This window comes from Budorcas taxicolor, chromosome 7 (genome assembly GCF_023091745.1).
Source record: "Budorcas taxicolor isolate Tak-1 chromosome 7, Takin1.1, whole genome shotgun sequence".
Lineage (NCBI taxonomy): Eukaryota > Metazoa > Chordata > Mammalia > Artiodactyla > Bovidae > Budorcas > Budorcas taxicolor.
Genome location: NC_068916.1, coordinates 14,541,347 through 14,561,148, shown reverse-complemented (window position 1 = coordinate 14,561,148; position 19,802 = coordinate 14,541,347). Strand labels below are relative to the sequence as shown.

The 19,802-nt window shown below is 47.4% G+C and overlaps 1 protein-coding gene and 1 non-coding gene across 2 annotated transcripts in view; one reads left to right on the top strand and one right to left on the bottom strand.

The window, feature by feature from the left end:
• Positions 1-19,802, top strand: part of OLFM2 (olfactomedin 2) — a 55,185-nt gene that overhangs the window by 11,941 nt on the left and 23,442 nt on the right. The window lies entirely within an intron of this gene.
• LOC128051812 (small nucleolar RNA SNORA70) lies at positions 12,079-12,213 on the bottom strand. The gene has a single exon (XR_008199744.1). It is a non-coding gene; the product is annotated as a small nucleolar RNA SNORA70 (small nucleolar RNA).

Genomic DNA, 19,802 nt, shown 5'->3' with positions numbered 1-19,802 from the left:
GCTGAGAGGAATGTGGAAATACTCGCTGTTACAGGCAGATGGACACAAATGCACACGGAGAGTTATATGAATACATGGAAGGGCAGGGATCTTCTTGAATGGACACAAATGTGTAACATGCTTGTGGCTCCTGATTAGACATACAGATACGTACCTGGCTGTGCAGATGAGCACACAGAGGGTCATGGGTATTTATAAGGGGGCATTCCCTTCTGTGATGGGCACTGTGGCAGTGCAGTTTCTGGATTAAGCAGTGTGCATTTATGTACGTGGCTAACATGGACTTGAGGACTCAAGGAGAGAGGTATATAAATACACATGTATGTAGTGTACACCTGATATATATAAAGATATGTTGTGTTGTTTAGTTGCTAAGTCATGGCACCTCTTTTGTGACCCCATCGGCTGAAGCCTGCTAGGCTCCTCTGTCCATGGGATCCTCCAGGCAAGAATATTGGAGTGGGTTACCATTTCCTTCTCCAGGGGATCTTCCCGACCCAAGGATTGAACCCGAGTCTTCCTGCATTGGCAGGTGGATTCTTTAGCAGTGAGCCACCTGGAAAGCCCATATATACATATATATGTATGTGTATGTACATATGTGTGTATAATATGTATATATATATTTAAGAGTCCTTATGCAGACTGACTTGTGGGCTCACAAATTGCATATGGGAATAGACTCTTGTGAACACGTCTAAACAAAGGGAATGTTCACAGCTATGGACAACAGTGCAAGAGGCATGTATATTTGCACTGGCCCAGTGATGCACACCAGCATTCCCCTCGATGTATGCTCATATGCAGCCATGAACATGACTCGTCACAGATGTGTCCAAATGTTCCATGTATGTCCAGAATGCAGATGCTCACAGGAGCCTGTGGATGAACACTGATGTCCACAGTCACAGAGCCCCCTGTGTACCCCAGTACCCACATGTCACTATTTGGGATGCAAATGACCGACACCACCCCCCCCCCCAAATTCTCCAGGGTTCCTGGCAAAATGAGATCTCAAAGCCAGCATGAGTGACCTTTTCAGACCCTTTTTAGAGAACCATGGAGGAGAAGACCCAAGTTACACAAGTGCAAATACAGAGCCCCGAGTCAGCCTCACTCAGGCTGTCTTAGCTGAGATTCTCCCCTGTTTGACACCCCTCTCCCATCAGGGCCAGTTATGGCCACCCATGCTCAGGTATGGCTTAAAGTGGCACCCAGCACAGGTGGAGCTCAGTGTGTGTTAGGGACTATCTCTAACACTGAATAGAATCATCATTATGAATATTCTTTTAAAAAAATTATTTATGTATTTATTTAGCTGTACCAGGTCTTAGTGGCAGCACAAGGGGTCTTTAGCTGCAGCATGCCAACTCTTAGTTGTGGCATGTGGGGTCTAGTTCCCTGACCAGGAATGGAACTCAGGCCCCCTGCATTGGGAGCACAGAGTCTTAGCCACTGGACCACCAGGGAAGTCCCCTATTATGAATATTTTTGAAATGCAAAGAGATTCTTTATCCACTGCATTTCAGTCCTGGCATTATCATCATAGTGTCCCAGTAGCCTTCCAGCTTCATCTGTTTCTCTCCTGCTCTGAGAGTCAGTCCTTTAAAGCCACGGTTTCCTCTCCCACTGTGCACTCTTCCCTGACATCTCTCTTCATTCTTATTTGCCTCCAAACATCACAGTTCCTGTCTGTCTGCCTGGGGATGTCGGAGCATCTATTTGGAATTAAAAAAAAAACCATAATATGGCCCAGTGAAGTAAGAGTTTTTGATAAAGAGTACAGGGAGTCTCAGAAAACCCAATAACAGGGACTTCAGGGACTCGGGAAGCTGTCATTCACTCACTCATTTAGCAATTCAGTTGGCATATATTTATTCTCCACCTACTAGGCGCCAGGTGGACAAGAAAAACAGGGTGTTTGCTCTCATGGAGCTGATATTTTAGTGGAAAGAGACCAGTAACAGGGCTTCCGTGGTGACTCAGTGGTAAAGAATCTGCCTGCCAATGCAGGCAGGGGACATGGGTTTGATCCCTGGTCCAGGAAGATCCCACATGCCATTTAGCCACTAAGTCCATGCATCACAACTGTTGAGCCTGTGCTCTAGAGCCCGGGAGCCACGACTAATGAAGCCTGCGTGCCCCAGAGTCTGTGCTTGGCAACAAGAGAAACCACCACAGTGAGAAGCCTGAGCACCACAATTAGAAAGTAGTCCCCCACTTGCTGTCATTAGAGAAAAGCATGTGCAGCAGCGAAGACCCAGCACAACCAAAAATAAAAATAAGTAAATAAATAAAATTATACGTAAGAAAAGAGACTGGTAATAAATGAGAGATTATCAGCCGGTAACAGCACTGTGCAGATGTAAACTAGGGTGAAGGATGTGGCGGAGGTGGGGCTCCTATGGATTCAGGAGGAAACCCTCTTCTCTGTCCACCCTCTACTCTGAAGAGTCTTCATTTCTGCACTCCTCACTCCAGCCTGTCGTGGCTCTGGTTTCTGCAGCCCCTGATCCGCCATGCATCTCCAGCTCCAGGGCCTCACTGGCCCCCATACCTTTTAATCGCCATGACCTTCATGTTCCACTTCCATCTCCCTGGACTAGAGAATTTGTCTCTTTCAACTTGTATCAGGAATCCACTTGTTGTCCAATTTGTCAGACACCCTGGGTGCCTGGGAATATGTGGTTTGGAGGTCTTCCACTCAGTTGGGATTTACAAGTAGGAGTTTTCTCTTGGAAGGGTCACTGGGAAGGGAGGCAGTGCTGGACATCATCACTCATTCACTCATGAATGCATTCACTTTACAAACTCTGATTGAATGCCTAGAGTCTCAGGCACTGTTGTAGGGGCTGAGATGCAACTGTGAATATGATGGGTCTACCTCAGTCTTGTGATGTGTATATTACATGGAGATGCAACAACCATCTAAGCAGATATATAAACAAGTTTGTGTTGGAGAGATACATACTGTAATGAAACTAACAAGTGAAAGTGACCAGAGAACTTCATTTTGTCAAGACACCAGTATAGAGCTCTCTGGGGAGGTGACTCTTTGCCAGTTTTATTGAGATATAATGGACATATAACATTGTGTAACTTTAAGGTGTACAAGAAGATGATTTGATACACACGTGTATTTACAAAATGATATTCACCAGTTAGTTAACACCTCTATCACCTCACATCATTACCATTTTTGTGTGTGTGAGGTGAGAACATTTAAGATTTCTCTCTTAGCAACTTTCAAGTATATAATACAGTGTTGGTAACTATTATCACCATGCTGTACATTAGATCCTCAGAATTCATTCATCTTAGAAGTTTGAAGAGGTGACATGTCAACAGAGACCTGATAGACGAGAAGGAGCCAGCCATGGAAAGTACTGAGAAAGGGAAAACCATTCTTGGAAAAGGAAGAGCATTCTGGCAAAAGAGTGTTCTGAGAAAGGGGAAGAACTGGGAGAAGAGCATTCTGAGAGGAGAGAACTGGGAGAGGAGCATTCTGGGAGAGGGAAGGAACTGGGAGAGGAGCATTCTGGGAGAGGGAAGAGCATTCCGGGAGAAGAGCATTCTAGGAGGGGGAACCACAGTGCAAATGTTCTGACATGGGAATGAGTTTCATGCCTTCTGGAAAGAGGGCTGGGTTACTCAAGAGGAGGAGAGGACTAAGGTCTTACAGGTTGGTAAGGGACATTTAATGCAGGGCCTCATGGGCCAAAGTGAGTTTCCTATTCTAAATGCAATGAGAAATTGCTGGATAAGTTGCAGTGGAGAGGGGAGCCATGATCTGATTCACATTGCTTAAAGATCCCTCTAACTTCTGTGATGGGGAAAGGATACCAGTGAGTGAGCGTGGAAGCAGGGAGATCAGGGAGGAGGTGACTGCAATGGTCCAAGAAAAAGCCAGAGGTGGCTGGGCTGGAAAGAAGCATCTGGAAAAGTGAACAGTGGGCAGATTGGCACGTTTCTTAGGGGAGAGCCATCAGGACTTGCTGATGGATCCAACTGACGTCGGGGAGGAGAAAGTGAGGAACAGAGAAATGGGGTGATGTTTGGAGAGAACCAAAGACCTAGGAACCATTTCTAAAGGTTGGGGTGTGGAGGGTGGTGAATAGAGCAGACCAAATACCAGCTGGGTCACCCTGCCCATTAATAATCAAGTAGATATAATGGCCTGAATTTCCCTTCTAAGTTCTGTGAAGGGCATTTCATTCCCCAAGATTTACCCCCCATGCTCCTTGGAGGGCCTGTTTTTTCTTGGTCATCCCTGCCTCTGACTTCCCACTTCTACGGAATTATTATTCTCCACTTTGTGTCTTGTGCCTTTTGGTCTCTGTTCTGACCTTTACCGGGACTGAGAGCTCAGTCCTCGAGGTCATGGAGATTCTCAAATGCCAGAGCACATCACTCTAACTTGATCCTGAAAGCAGTGTGGCCGTTTATCCAATCATTAATTTATTCGACAAATAACCATTGAGGGCTGACTATGTGCCCTTCTTGGGGGATAAGATGGTGAGCCAAGCAGTGCATGGAGCCTCCTTCAAAACAGAAAGACAGGTGATGACCAAATTTCACAAATAAATATAAATGGCAGCTGTGATAACAGCTTGAAGAAAGATTCTTGGTGTCAAAAGAGCGTCTAATAACGGGATTTGATCTAATTTGGAAAGTCAGAGGAAGTAAGAGCTGAGATCTGAAGCAGAGAGCAAAGGGTATTCTAGGCAGAGAGAACTGCTTATGCAAAGGCTCTGGGATGAGGCAGACTATATGGCAGACCAAAGATGGCCTTGGAAGGGAGAGACAACGTAGCATGAAAGCAGAGAAGTAAATACAGGTCAGGCCGGCAGGGCCTCGTGACTGTGTTAAGGGGTTTTATCTGTATCCTAAGAATAAAAGAAATCTGCCACTGAGGTTTTGGTTGGAAAAATGATATCATCAGTATGCATTATAAAAGTTCCCTCCCCTCCTACACTGTTGGTGAGAATGTCAGTTGGTACAGCCACTGTGGAAAACAGTATGGAGGTTCCTCAAAAAACTAAAAATAGAGTTAGCATATGATCCAGCAACCTCACTCCTGGGCATATATCCAGACAAAACTATAATTCAAAAAGATACATGCACCTCTGTGTTCATAGCAGCACTATATACAGTAGCCAAGACATGGAAACAACCTCAATATTAACTGACAGATGAATGCATAAAGAAGATGTGGTCCATATATGCAATGGAATATTATTCAGCCATAAAAAGGAATGAAATAATGCCATTTGCAGCCATGTGGATGGACCTAGAGATTATCATAGTAAGTGAAGTCAGTCATAAAGAGAAAGACAAATACCATATGATATCACTTATATGTGGAATCTAAAAATATGACACAAATGAATTTATCTTCAAAACAAAAACAGACTCACAGATACAGAGAAGAGACTTGTGGTTGCCAAAGGGGAGGGGCACGGAAAAGGATGGACTGGGAGTTTGGGATTAGCAGATGCAAGCTATTTTATACAGAAGGGATAAACAACAAGGTCCTACTGTATAGGGCAGGAAAACTATATTCAGTGTTCTGTAATAAACCATAATGGAGTAAGGAATATATATATAAAAAAAGGTTCCTGAGGCTCCCATGTGTGGAGTGCACTGGTAAGAGAAAGGGTAGATCAAGACAGATCAGACAGACTTTCTGAATTGTGAGGGTGGCTTGGACCATTGAGTGATGATACAGCGTGGAGAACTCTGCATGAGCTGTAAAAGTATCTAGGAGTTAAAGTCAACTAGACCAAGTGAGAGAGTAGAAATGGGGGTGGGGATAATGCCTGGGCATCTGAACCACTGCCTGGGGGTAGAGAAGGGGATGGAGAAGTTAACATAGGAATCTGGATCTGAACTAGGTTCAGGAGAGAAGATTGCATTTCATTTTGAGCATTTTTGGGACTGAGATGCTTTTGAGATGTCCAAGGGTCTTGGGTGAGGGTGAGGGCATCAAGGAGTCAGATATATATACGTATTTGGAGTTCTGAGGATGTACATGCATGCAAGTGATAACAGGAGATTTGGTAAGAGTAAACACCCTCAGAGAAAGATCGAGGGAACGAGAGAGCCTAAGACTGAGTCTGGAGCACTAGTTCTCAACTTGGAGGTGATTCTGCACCCAGGGAGATATTTGGCATTGTCTGGGGACATGTTGTCACAGCTGAAAGGGGATACGACTGGTGTCTAGTGGGTAGAAGCCAGACGTACTGCTGAACATCCTACAATGCACAGAATTGTTATCTGGCCACAATATCTGTCATGCCCAGGTTGACTTATCCTGATCTTGAGTACCATTTAATGACCAGGTGGAGGAAGATGAGTCTGCAAAGGAGATGCACTAGGGTGGAAAGGAGCCATGCAAACATGTGCGAAGGCAGCCAGGGAAGGAAATATATCAAGAAAGAGAGAAAAGTCAACAGAGTTGAACCCTGATGAGAGGTCAAGAGAGACGGCAGGCTGAAAAATGGCCACTGTGTTTAGAAACATGGAAGCCGTGGGTGGACTTGGCAAAATCTGTGTCGGTGGTATGATGGGGTCAGAAACTAGACAGGAGCAGTGGAGGTGCTAGTTCAGGAAGTGAGGAAACGGAGGCAGTTAGTGTAGGCAACTGAACAGAGGAGGAGGGGAGCTGAAGACAGATGGAAGGAGGAGTCAAGTAAGGCGTTTTGTTTTTTCATAGGAGAGACTTGAGTTTATTTAAAAACCAATGAGAAAGTTCTTTACTTACAAAACAGAAACGGATCCACAGACTTAGAGAACGAACTTATGGTTGCCGGGGGGGTGGGGGGGAAGAATGGGAGGAAGAGATAGTTAGGGAGTCAGGGATCGACATGTACACACTGCTATATTTAAAATGGATAACCAAGAGGGACCTACTGTAGAGCACAGGGAACTCTGCTCAGTGTTTTGTGGCAGCCTGGATGGGAGGGGGGCTTGGGGAGAATGGATGCATGTATATGTATGGCTGCGTCCCTTCGCTGTTTACCTGAGACCATCATAATATTGTTAATCAGCTATACTCCAGTACAAAATAAAAAGTTTAAATTGAATAAGATAAATAGATAAATACAGATAAAAGAGATCGTACAAGAAGGCAGAAGACTCTTGAGAGTCCCTTGGACAGCAAAGAGATCAAACTAGTCAATCCTAAGGGAAATCAACCCTGAATGTTCATTGGAAGGACTGATGCTAAAGCTGAAGCTCCAATACTTTGGCCATCTGATGCAAAAAGCTGACTCATTGGAAAAGACCCTGCTGCTGGGAAAGATTGAGGGCAGGAGGAGAAGGGGACGACAGAGGATGAGCTGGTTCACCGATTCAATGGACATGAGTTTGAGGAAACTCTGGGAGATAGTGGAGGACAGGGAAGCCTGGCATGCTGCAGTCCATGGGGCTGCAAAGAGTCAGACACAACTTAGTGACTGGGCAACAGCAACATAAGAAGGCAGAAGAGGACCAAAGCAAGAAGAGCTGCATGGTCTTTGAAATGAAGGGCAACTCCTCTATTGTAACAGGAGGGAGGGGCCAGAATGGAGCAGATGTTTGTGAAATATGTCAGGGGAGAAGAGGGGGTCCACTTTATGGCTATTATTTTCCCTGGAAGATCAGGGAACATTGGAGGAAAATGGAGAATAGTTTGAGCCTCCCAGTTTAGCTCAAGTTGCCCCATGACAGTGTGTAGGCATTCGTTCCCATTGTACACACCCATGAAGAAGGCCCTCTTCAAAGTCTGCTACTGAGCTCCTGGCCTCAGATTGGGCCTCTGAGCCTAGAGAGAGATCAGATGGGGAGGGGGTGTCCAACTCCAGTGTTTATGAGTTAAGACTCATGATGGATTCTCGTAAACTCCCCAACTCTTGAAGATTAATGCTGCTTGTAATAGCTTATCAAGAAATCCCTGCAATAATCCTTGAAAGACCCATAAAATCCATGCTGGTGAATTTTAGATAATGGCATTGGAGAGATAAAATCCCCCTACCCTCATTAATCATGGGACACACCAATCATTTGAAGTGGACATTCATTCAAGAAGCCTAAGCACTTGTTGAGGGAAGTGATCCATGAGTAAGGAGATGCTCAGAAAGAGGAAATGTCAGCTGTGGGTTTACCACCGATTGTTGAAAGTTGAGCTTGGGTAAGGGGGGCTCAGATCCTGAGATAGATCTGGGGAAAGCTGGGTTCTGAGTCAAAACAGACTTAACTCAGGTTCTGAGACTGGAGAGTAATTCAAGCCCTGCAGAGATATATCCATGAGGTCTTAAGATACTCCACGGTTGACTCTGAGACAGTCTAGGGTCAAGCCCAAGCCCTGGATCAGCAAAGACTGAACTTCAGTCTAGGGATAGACCAAGGATAAACCTGGTCCTAGGAGACCTAGGAGCCCAGGAATGAACCCAAGTCCTGGATGAATTGAGGCTACAGTTCAAGCTTGAGATAGTAGGCAAGGTCAAGTCCAGGTCCTCAGATGGACCAGAGTTGAACCTAAGTCCTGAGATGGACCAAGGGCTTCCCTGGTGGCTCAGATGGTAAAGAATCTTCCTGTAATGTAGGAGACCCGGCTTGATCCTTGGGTCAGGAAGATCCCCTGGAGAAGGAAATGGCAACCCACTCCACTACTCTTGCCTGGAGAATCCCATGGACAGCGGAGCCTAGCAGGCTACAGTCCATGGGGTTGTAAAGAGTCAGACACGACTGAGCAACTTAACACTTTAACTTCTTTCACTTCCCTGAGATGGACCAGTGCTGACCCCATATCCTGAGACCAGAGAAGAGGTTATGAGGATAGAAAAAGAAAATGTGCTTCTTTTGGGGAAGTTGAGGACCACTTTGCTCAAACAGTTGAGTACTGCTGATTAATGTCCACTGTAAATGACATAGCATGTCCCAGGACTAATGAGGGGACGTGAATTTTATTTTCCAGTGCCAGGTCATCCTAGGGCGTAAGTTGAAGCCAGCTCAGGCCCTTGAGCCCAGAAACATGTTCAGCAGAGCTGACAGCTTGGGAATGCCCAAGGTGGCCGTGCCTCCCTCCGTGTTGGCTGTGACCGCTCTGATGGAGACTAGAGCGGTGCTTTCACTTCACACAGACTCATCACACAGGGGGTCAGTTCACACAGCAGCACACAGACACACAGCATCCAAACCCATACATGTTCCTCAAACCCACAGCCACACGCTTTGCACATATATGCACATTGATACAGCAGCCGTATATAAATCCTTGCACACACACACACGGGCACAGAATGAATCACAAACACACTGCCAGCCAGCCAAGGCAGCGCATTCAGACCCAGCCTCCCACCCTATGATACTTTCATGTTTACAGCAATGCCCCGACTCTAGGGGATGTGTTCTCGGAGAACAGTGCCCTCTGGAGTTGTGCAGTGCAGTGTAGTGCCTGGCCATTCATGTTCACGTTTTTTTTTTACCCACCTACAGAGCCTTGCACACTCTTACTCAGTCCCTGTTTTGTACACTCATGTGTATAGTTCCATACACTTGCTGATGCTTGCACACTTAGGCCTGGACTTGGCTACACACTCACGTGTGTTCTTGGCCACATGGACACAGATGTGCTGCTCATCCATCTCACACACTCAGGCTCTGTGCCAGTCAGCGCAGGCAAGGCTGTACTGCCTAACACACAGTCCCCAAATCTCAGTGGTTTAGCACAACCAAATGAGCAGTTGCTCATGCTACTTGCCGGTTGGCAGGGGTCTCTGCTTCATGTGGCCAACTGCTGGAGGCTTCTCATCCACACGCTCTTCCACAGTTACTGAGGCAAGAATGTGGCAGATCACGCACTGGCTGTTAGAGCTCTTCCCCGGAGGTCACTTCCACCCACACGGCTAAAGGAAGTCCCAGGGCCATACTGGGGAAGTAGAGTCTTATCCTGAGCCCAAGAGAGAACTGGAAAATTTGTGAACACTTCTACCAGCTGCCGCAGTCTGTTTCACATTTGAAGAGATACTCACAGATGCAGGTACACACACACACACACACACAGTCTCTCTCTCTCACACTCTCACACACACACACACACACTTTATTTCTTCCCTTACAGACTAGTCTTTGGGACCCAGTCCCCTCCATGGGACGGGACAGGAGGGGTTTGCCTCTAGAGCTCCTTCGTCTCATCGTATGTCTGAGGGGTGTCCCACCCCCTTCAGAGCCGGGGGGTCCCAGGGTAACAAGTTTCCAAGCCGGAGCTATCGTCAGAGCTGAGAAAACAGCACACATGCCTTCTCTGCCCCCAAAGTGGGCGGTATTTTTCCACAGACACTGGGGAAGAATAGTAATAGGCATTGAGAGATCTCTGTATTGGCCGAGAACCTTCCTCATCTCAGCGGCTACATTGGAAGAGGAGCCCTGAGGGGAGAAGGCAGTTCCAGAGAGAGCCCAGTCCTCTCCACCTGCGCGTCCTCTCGTTGCCACCAGGACCCTCTCTTTCCCCTCTCACGGCCCACCCCACTCCTCCTCTGAATATTCCGAGGCAGGAAACTCATGAATATTTATAAGGGCCTGGCAGTGAGGGAGATTAAAAAAAAAAAAAAACATTTGGAATTTATGAACCAGGATCCGTCTATAAATAACAGGCCTGTGACTGGCGGGGCTCTTCCCTCACCCACCACATTCCTTTGACTTCAGCTCCAGCCCCATCCAAGCCTCCCAGAGCTGTCCCTCCCCCCTTCACACACACACACACACACACACACACACACACACGCACACACACGGAGCTTGGCTGTGGATGCATGAATCCTCGTCGTCCTGTGCGCTGTCACACACACACTTTCCCACACAGCTGAGCACACACACATTCCCACCTGTCTGGGAGCTGGTCTGCTGCCTCCCTTCCACACACAGACACTCGCATGCAAAATTTGCCTGAACATGTCCAGGCAGCCTCCTCTGGTGTTGGCGTCCAGACAGATCCAGGCATTTGGGCTCAGACCAGCAGGCAAAACTCAGAATCCCATACAGTCACACACACACCCAAAGAGATGCCTGTGGACCACTCTTGGACCCACCAAGCATGGCACATCCCTTGGCGTGTCTCAGTGTCCTCATCTCTCTGGGGGGATGCTGAGAGTCCCTGCCTCACAGGGTGTTGAGCAAAATTTTTTTTTTGGCCGTCCCATGTGGCATGTGGGATCTTAGTTCCCTGAGCAGGGATCAAACCCGTGCTCCCTCCATTGGAATCACAGAGTCTTAACCACTGGACCTCCAGAGAAGTCCTGCTATGCAATTTTTTTTTTTTTTGATAGGAAAGTATGATTTATTGGTGGGCATGAGTAGGTGGCTCAGTGGTAAAGAATCCACCTGCAATGCAGGAGACCTGGGTTCCAGCCTGAGATGAGGCTGACCCTGCTTAGTCCCCTCTCCCTGACCTGCCTCCGGCAGTGGGTGGAAAAAGAAGGCATTAATGCTACCAGTGGGGCTTCCCCAGTGGCTCAGCGGTAAAGAATCTGCCTACAATGTAGGAGACGCAAGAGATGAGGGTTCAATCCCTGGGCTAGGAAGATCCCCTGGAGGAGGGCATGGCAACCTCCTCCAGTATTCTTGCCTGGAGAATCCCATGGACAGAGGAACCTGACAGGCATAGGGTCGCAAAGAGTTGGACATGACTGAAGCGACTTAGCACACACGCATGAGTAAGGTGGGGACAGCACCCAGGCTCTCGTGAGCACAGGGCCCACCATTTGTCCAGGGGGCCCGTGATTAAGGGTGGATTTGACCTGCAGCCATCTGGAATGAGCCGCTTTTCTGCCACCATGTTTCCAAGTTCATCCATGTTAAACTTAGTAAATCCTCACTTCTTGGAGATGTCGATCTTCTGGTGGCCAGGGAACTTGAACTTGGCCCTGCGGAGGGCCTCAGTCAAACACTCCTTGTTCTGCAGGTCGGCTCGGATGGACATTTTGACCTGCCCAGTGTGGACTCTGGCCACTGCGCCCTGGGGCTTTCAAGGGCAATTCACACACCTGTCTGGAGGCTAGACTGGGACTAGCATTCCATTCATGAATGTCCACTGGAGAGGACTGTCTCCAAGGTCCCTTAGGGCAATCTGTACAGACAACAGGCTGCCTACACTACCAAGGGGGCTGCTGTTTGCAGCCATTGAACACTAGGCCCCCATGGGGAAAAGAGGACAGTTGGATTAATTGGCTGCAAATATCCACATTTTTAAAAGTAACCAATGAATACTTGTGGTATGCAAGGTACTATTCTAGGCACTGGTGATACAGCAGTGAACAAAAACAGGTGAAGACCGCTGCCTGACATTCCAGAAAAGAAGAAAGATAACACACAAAATTAATGCATAAATGATGTAGTGTGTTGGAAGCTGATAAAGCAAAGAAGGAAATGGGTGGTGCTGAAACATTCGTTGTTTTGACAGGGGCGAGGTGGGGGGGCTGTCAAGGAGGCCTCTTGAAAAAATGACGTTAAATGAAGGAAATGGAAGGACATTTTCCAGGCAGGGGGACTAGTGGGTGCAAAACTTGATGTAGAAGAAGTGTGCCTGGGGTGTCGTAGGAACAGTGAGGAGGCCTGTGAGGCTGAAACAGTGAATGAAGGGGAGCATAGAGGAGGTGAGGGCAGAGGGGTGACAGGGGCAGATTATGCAAGGCCTTGTGGGCTGGGGGAGAACTTTGCTATTTACAAGTGAGGGTGGGAGTCATAGAGGCTTCTGGTCAGAGGGAGAATATGATCTGACTTATGCCTATAGGTGGCCTCTAGCTGCTGCAGCGGGGAACACACTGTGGGTGGCGAGAGTGGGATCCAGGGGACAAGGGCAGAGGTGACTGCGCTAAGATGTCCATCCAGAGAGCAAAAGGCGGATAGATTCTGAGTGTAGAGAGATAAAAGAAAAAGATGGGTTTCCCAGGTGGCGCCAGTGATAAAGAACCTGCCTGCCGATGTAGGAGATGCCAGAGATGTGGGTTTGATCCCTGGGTTGGGAAGATCCCCTGGAGGAGGGCATGAGAACCCACTGCAGTATTCTTGCCTGGAGCATCCCATGGACAGAGGAGCCTGGAGGGCTACAGTCCATAGGGTTGCGCAGAGTCAGACATGACTGAAGCGACTTAGCACACACACATGCAAGAGAGAGACATTTAAAGTTGTTTCTAAATGAATGCGTTTAAAGGATTCATTCTTTAATTCCAGAAATGTTTATTGAGCACCTACTGGGTGCCAGGCCCTGTTCTGGCTTGCAGATACAGCAACACACAAAGCAATAAGCATCTTTTGGATGCTGTCCTTGGAACGCTGACAGCATCACAGGGGAGACAGACAAGAAACAAGATAAATTTTAATGTAGGGTCAAGGGGCAGTACATTTTATGCAATAAAATGCAGCAGAGCAAGCCTTAGAAAGTGATAAGGACTGCACATTGTAGGCTGGGTGGACTGGGCAGAATTGGGGATACATTTTGAAGCAAGAGCTGTTCTCGGGATTAGCTGATGGATGGCCTGTGTAGGTGGAAATGACAGAACCTGGTGCCTGGGTGTGAAGATGAGCTTTGAAGGGACACTCGCATAAATGCCCTCTCCTGTTGAATGCTCATTGTTTCTCCCCATCTCAGGTTGGGTTTGTGAGAAGCAGAACCCAAGACGGGGATTTGGAGCACATGACGAATTGTGAGTAGGGGGAGGGGTAAAGAGAAGTGGGACCAGGAAAGGGGACTCAGGTACACTGGCCTGATCCACAAGGATGGGGGAAGCTCTGGAATGTAAATTACATTGCCGAGGGGTGGGCTTTGGCATCAATTAACCATTGGCTGCACCTAGGGGTGGAGGAAGCCTCTGAGGCATCTCAGGCATGTGGTAGCTCCCGAAAGCCAAGGGCAGGTCTCCAGAGAAGGTCAGCAGTGCTAGCTCTGAGCTTCCACTCTCAGCATTTGTGGGGTGGGTGTGCCCCATTATAAGGAGATCTGGGCAGAGCCCCAAGAACATCTACACCCCCAGGCTCTAACAAAGAGGGTCACGGGAACACCAGGCATTTATGCCAATCACAGCGCAGATGTCTGACACCAGAACCCGTTCTCAGCTCTTTTGGGATGAAAATCAGGCCAACTTGGCACTGGGGCTCCCCTGACACAGCTGAGATCCTTTCTGGATTCATTAACTGCCAGAGGCTCAGCCCTCCACTTCCCAGACTTGCCTAGGAATTGCAGAAGGGAGCTGTGAGGAAGAGATACAGCCCGGAAGCAGTTCTGAATAGTTCACCTCATTCTCCCATGGTCCTAGAGGAAGGCACTGCCATTGTGCCCATTTGGCAGATGCAGAAACGGTTGCACAGAGAAGTCGAATCACTTGCCAAGGTCACATAGTTAGAAACTGGAGGAGCCAGGATCTGAACTCAGGTCTTCATGGTCTGGGATCTTTGTGCTTCTGAGACACATTCAACTGCCTTAGACCCCATGTGTGTTAGTCGCTCAGTCTCCAGGCAGGAATACTGGAGTGGATTGCCATCCCCTTCTCCAGGGGATCTTCCTGACCGTGGGATCGAACCCAGGTTTCTTGCACTGCAGGCAGATTCTTTACTATCTGAGCCACAGGGAAGCCCACCTTAGACCCCATGTGCGTGTGCTGTGTGCTAAGTTGCTTCAGTCGTGTCTGACTCTTTGCAATCCCAAGGACTGTAGCCCGCCAGGTTCCTCTGTCCATAGGATTATCCAGACAAGAATACTGAAGTGGGTTGCCATTTCCTTCTCCAGGGGATCTTCCTGACCCAGGGATAGAACTCGTGTCTTTGGCATCTCCTGCATTGGCAGGTGGGTTCTTTACCACTAGCACCACCTGGGAAGCCCTTAGACCCCATGACCCCTTTGAAACCTGAAACCCCTGCCTTCACTTGAGAAGGGATGGGAAGAAGGGAGGAAATCCCTGAGAGAATAGAACAGTGTATGGAGGGTGAGAGAGGAGGTCACCTGGAGGACTCAGAGTAGGTAGGAGGCATTCATTTGTTCATGTCCTGATGATGCCTGTCTATCTGTCCAGCATGTGCTGGAATAGGGGCCACAGCGGGAAAGAGCACCTAGTTCTGCCCTTTTAGAGCTCACAGCGTGAAAGGGCATGCAGACACTCACCCGGGCAAGAAAAACTATGAGATATAAGAACCTTGTAAGAAGGGAGGGGTGGGGACTTTGGAGACACACACAGAGGGGACCTTGATCTGTCTGCAGAGATGGGGAGGCTTTTGGGGGGCGGTAATGTTTCAGAGATGGCCTTCCCAGGTGGTAAAGAATCTGCTTGCCAATGCAGGGGATGTGGGTCGATCCCTGAGTCAGGAAGATCCCCTGGAGAAGGAAACAGCAACCACTCCAGCATTCTTGCCTGGGAAATCCCATGAACAGAGGAGCCTGGCAGGCTACAGTCCATGGGGCTGAAAAAGTCAGACATGACTGAGTCTAAACAACCAGCGTGTTTACTCTGAACCCTGAAGGATGCAGAGAGTTTGGACAGTCTTAGGGTAGCGGGTAGATGGCAGAGTAGAAGCACCAGGCTCTCTAGAGCGCCATAGGATTTGGTTTGTAATTCCAGCTCTTCTACTTAATTTACAGAGCAAGCAGCGCCACTTCAAGGTCTTAAAAATTATTGTACAAACGTTTATTGAGCACCTGTGAAGTGAAAGTTGCTCAGTCGTGTCTGACTCTTTGTGACCCCATAGACTATACAGTCAATGGAATTCTCCTTCATGGGAATGTAAAATACATTATAGTCAATAATATTATAATAACTTTGCATGGGCACAGATGGTAACCAGGTTTATCATGATGGTCATTTCACAACATATAAAAACATCTAATCATTATGTTGTATATTTGAAATGAGTGTAATATTGTAAGTATATATATTTATATTTCAATAAAAAATAATGAAATAAGAAAAAAAAAAGAATTCTCCAGGCCAGAATACTGGAGTGGGTAGCCCGTTTCCATCTGCAGGGGATCTTCCCAAGCCAGGGATCGAACCCAGGTCTCCCGCATTGCAGGTGGGTTCTTTACCAGCTGATTGCCACCAGGGAAGCCCGAGAATACTGGAGTGGGTAGCCTATCCCTTCTCTAGGGGATCTTCCCAACCCAGAAATCAAACCAGGGTCTCCTGCATTGCAGGCAGATTCTTTATGAACGGAGCTATGAGAGTTATTGAGTACCTACTATGTGCCAAGTGCTATTCTAGGCACTGGGAGCATGGTAGTGACCAAGACATAAGGCCCTTGTATTTGTACACTTCTTCCCTAGTGGGTCATACACTACGCCAGCCAACAAATACAGTTTGATATCTTCTGTGACAAGTGCCAGGCAGAGTTGGGGACTGAGAAGGTCTCCCTCATAGTTAAGAGTCACCTAGGTTTAACGTGGCTGATAAGGGACTAGTCTCCAAAATTTACAAACAGCTTATGATGCTTAACAGCGTCAAAACAAACAGCCCACTCAAAAAATGGGCAGAGGATCTGAATAGACATTTCTCCAAAGAGAACATGCAGATGGCCAACCGGCACATGACAATATGTTCAACATTGCTGGTTATTCGAGAAATGCAAATCAAAACCACAACGAGATATCACCTCGCACCAGCCAGAATGGCTATCATCAAAAAAAAATCCATAAAGAACAAATGCTGGAGAGGGTGTGGAGAGAGGGGAACCCTCCTTCCCTGTTGGTGGGAATGTAAATTGGTACAGCCACTATGGAGAACAGTATGGAGGTTCCTTATAAAACTGAAAATAGAGCTACCAGTGACCCTGCAATCCCATTCCTGCACATATTCCAGAGAAAAACATGATCTGAAAGGATACATGTATCCCAGTATTCACTGCATTAGCTGTTTACAATAGCCAAGACATAGAAGCAACCTAAATGTCCATGGACAGAATGGATAAAGAAGGTGTGGGCGGTGTGTCTGTGTGTGTGTGTGTATATATATATATAGAGAGAATATTACTCAGCCATTAAAAAAATAAAATAATGCCATTTGCAGCAACACGGATGGACCTAGAGAGTATCATACTAAGTGAAGTAACTCAGACAAAGGAGAAATATCGTGACATCTCTTATATGTGGAATCTGAAAAGAAATGGTACAAATGAACTTACTTACAAAACAGAAAGAGACTCACAGACTTAAAAAAATGAACATACGGTTGCTGGGGGAATTGGCTAGTCAGGGAGTCTGGGAAGGTTATGTACCACTGCTATATTCAAAATGGATAACCAACAAGGACCCAATTGTATAGTACATGGAACTCTGCTCAGTGTTATGTGCCAGCCTGGATGGGAGGTTTAGGGAAGAATGGATACATGTATATATATGCTGAGTCCCTTCACTGTTCACCTGAAACTACCACAACATTGTTAATCAGTTATACCCCAATACACAATAAAAAATTTAAAGTTTGAAGAAAAAAGATTCACCTAAGTTTAAAAGTCACCTCCTTGGGAAATTTCCCAGTGGCCCAGTGGTTAAGACTCCGTACTTTCATTGCCAAGGACGTGGATTTGATCCCTGGTTGGGGAATTAAGAGCCCACATGCTGCATGGTGCGGCCAATAAAATAAAAGGAAAATTCAACAAGAAAAATAAAAAAATTTAAAAAGTCACCTCCTCAAGGAAGCCTTTCTTGATTACCTCCCTTAAAGAAGAATCACTGTTCCTTCAAAGACTTGTTATATTGTGAGGCATAAAATGGGACAGTTGACCAGAGCAGAATTTAGAGAGAGGCAGCCTGGGCCCTGAGTTAAGTACCCTTACCTTGCTCTTGGTATCTGAGGGAAATTGACCCCTGAAAACTACATTTCCCAGGTTCCCTTGCTCAGTGGCTTCCTGTTAGGTTTGGCCAATGGGAAGCTGTGGTAGGAGTTGTAGGTGGGAGGAAAAGAGAAATCAGAGGATTACTGTCCCTGTTTCTTAGCTGCAGGCAGTGATCTCATGTCCCCTCCTTGGGTCCAGCTCTAGTAACCCCCTTTGCCCTACTAATCGTGCAGCTTATTACAATCGCTATTCTTCTGATTACTTTACCTTCCCCACTTCCCTCATCCAGGCCTTCTGGGTCCTTGGCACCATATTCCCCATATTAAATTTTCTCCATGGACCCGTCTAGCGTGGCTACTGTCTCCCAACAGACTGATGGCATGTCAGGTTCTGCTACTTTCTTCCCTGACCTTTGACTTAGGACACCCCCTACATCCCACAACTGTTGTGAGATGAAAGGGGACAACCCTATCAGGGGGTGACCTTCCATAGTTCTGGTTTTTCTTTTAATATTGTTTTGTTTTTGCTGTGATTACTTTTAGGATTATCTTTAATTTATGGCAAGGGATTTGTATGTGTATGCTTAGTTGTGTCTGACTCTTTGCAATCCCAAGGACTGTAGCCCACCAGGCTCCTCTATCCAGGGAATTTTCCAGGAAAGAATACTGGAGTGGGTTGCTATTTCCTACTTCAGGGGATCTTCCCTACCAAGGGATCGAACCCAAGTCTCTTGCGTCTCCTACACTGACAGGTGGATTCTTTACCACTTCACCACCTGGGGAGGCCCCCGTCTTTTTAAAATTAATTAATTTGGCTGCACTGGGTTGCAGGATCTTGCATTGTAGCACATGGACTCTCTAGTTGTGATGCGTGCACTCAGTAATTGCATGGGCTCAATTGCTCTTAGTTCTGAGATCAGGGATCAAACCCATGTCCCCCTCATTGCAATGCAGATTCTTAACCACTGGACCACCAGGGAAGTCTCCTTTCACAGTTCTAATCACTCATGGTTTGAAGCTCTGTGTGCCACTCACCTCCACTACAATCCTAAGAAGTGGGTGCTGCTGTTGGCCCTGTTTTAAAGATGGGAAACTGAGGCACAGTGAGGTTCACGTTGCTTGCTGAAGGTCACGTGGCTAAGAGGTGACTCTGGGAATTTCCTCAGGCATAGATGTGCATGCATAATGCCTCCCAGGTGACTCTAGTGGTAAAGAATCTGCCTGCCAATGGAGGAGATGCAAGAGACTCGGGTTCAATTTTGGGTTGGGAAGATGCTATGGGGAAGGAAATGGCCACCCACTCCAGTATTCTTGCCTGGAGAATCTCATGACCAGAGGAGCCTGGCAGGCTACAGTCCATATGGTCAAAAAGAGGTGGACACAACTGAAGCGACTTAGCATGCATGCATGCACATGGATGGCACTTGGCAAGGCTGATGATAATGTTAACCATTCCATATGAGGCCGGATCTCTGGTGAGTGCAGGTGATGCTGAAACTTCACTTTGGACGGATGTAGGAGCCAGCGGCCACAATGCATGCTGATTGAAGGCCCTTCTGAGACCCGCCACCTGGCAGAACAATCCCCGGGCTCCTGCTGGCTCCTGTCCCAGCCCTGGAGGAGAGGGTGCAAGGGGCCTCTCTATAGCAGCTTTGGCTGGGAGCAGCTGCTTCGTGCTTAGCCAGGATCGATTTCCCTTCAAGTGGCCCGTTCTTGCTAACAAAGGGCTCCAGTGACCCTGGTGGCCAGCACTGCCTCTTCCCCTTTCTGAGCGGAGGATGTGCCTCGTGGCTGGGGCTGTTTTCTCTGAGATCTATTTCTTTGAAAGCTCTGGAAAACTCCAAAGCAGGGGCTGAGTCAGCCCCCTGATGTGCTCAGTTGAATCTTGCTGGTGGATTTTTTCTGCCTCTCTGTCTCACTCTGGCTGATCCACCCTCAACGATCTTCCTGGCCAGACCTTTTCCCTGCTCACACGTGGTCATGGGCTGAACAGTTCTCCCCCTCCTC